This window comes from Dendrobium catenatum, unplaced genomic scaffold (genome assembly GCF_001605985.2).
Source record: "Dendrobium catenatum unplaced genomic scaffold, ASM160598v2 original_scaffold_115591, whole genome shotgun sequence".
Lineage (NCBI taxonomy): Eukaryota > Viridiplantae > Streptophyta > Magnoliopsida > Asparagales > Orchidaceae > Dendrobium > Dendrobium catenatum.
The window spans coordinates 1-1219 of NW_021434026.1; the positions used below are offsets into that span (position 1 = coordinate 1).

The following is a 1219-nucleotide window of genomic DNA, read 5'->3' on the forward strand; positions in this document are numbered from 1 at the left end:
TCAAAGTAACACAAATTAAATACTCATATAAACTATTAATTTTTGTTAGGTCAGTTTTAGGCTTCATTTGGGACAACTTTTTTATTGCTTCTTAAATTAATTTTTTTAGTACAAAAATTTAATTTTTTGTACTAAAAAGTCACTCTAAGAAGTAGTCAAAAAACCGTCTCAAATAAAACCTTAGAGTTAATTTGGGGCAGCTTTCTTACTGATGTTCAAGAAATTTTTGTACTAAAAAATTATTTTAGAATATTATACTAAACAAAATCTATCATTTTCACACAAACTATGATCAATGTTAAGCAGAATGTTGTAAAGAAAATAACTTTGGTAAAAATTGCTGTAAATAATGCATTAATTTACTTAAAGGTAGGGATTTTTAATTTTCGATTGCTTAGTTGGTTGAGAATCAAACGTAAAGCATTTTATTCAAAAATTGAAAATTCATAATTTAAGTTTTTGATAACTTAGCGAAATCCTGGATTTTCAAAACGTTCATCAAAAGTCCGACCTGCCGGATTCGAACCAGTGACCTAAGGATTTATGTGAGTGAACTACTGTCCTCCGCTCTACCAACTGAGCTAAGGTTGGCTTTTTGTTTAGCGCGTGTAAGTAAATAAATATTAAAAGACCTGAAATTTGCAGTTTTAAAATCATCCAATATAATATTTTGGTATATTTAAATAAAAAATAGCATAAATAAAGACAAGTTAGTATTTGAGTGGGCAACTTAGGCCTCGCTTGATTCCCAGCTTTATTTTCTCGTTTTTAACGGAGCTTTCATAAAAGAAAATCTAGAAAAAAATTTCTTCTCAAATCGGCGGAAATACGGAGGTTCATCGGAAGTTATTTTGAGAAAGCAGTGTTACCAAACGGCAAAACAATCATTTTTTCGCCGATTCAAACTGCAGACGCAGAAATTACAGAGAAACAAGCAAGGCCTTACACACTCAACAAAGTCGTCCATTCATTTGACAGCTGACTATCGTTCTGAGCCGCAACTCATCTCCGAAGGGCCGAACAAGTTGCCTGTTCAAACAGAAATTTTGACGTTTTTATTTTACTTTTCTTAAGATGGAGAATTAAATAAAAAATTTAAAAATTGTAACTATTTTTAAAATTTATAGTCTTCTGCAGCTTTGCTACTAACAAAAAGAAAATTGTATAATTTTTTTATCATAAAAAATATCATATGAAATTAATTATCAGCATTAACTTT

At 29.8% G+C, this 1219-nt stretch overlaps 1 non-coding gene across 1 annotated transcript; it reads right to left on the reverse strand.

The window, feature by feature from the left end:
- Positions 1-505: 505 nt before the first annotated feature.
- Positions 506-591, reverse strand: TRNAY-GUA. Its single transcript is given in 2 exon segments — positions 506-541; positions 555-591. It is a non-coding gene; the product is annotated as a tRNA-Tyr (tRNA).
- Positions 592-1219: the final 628 nt, after the last annotated feature.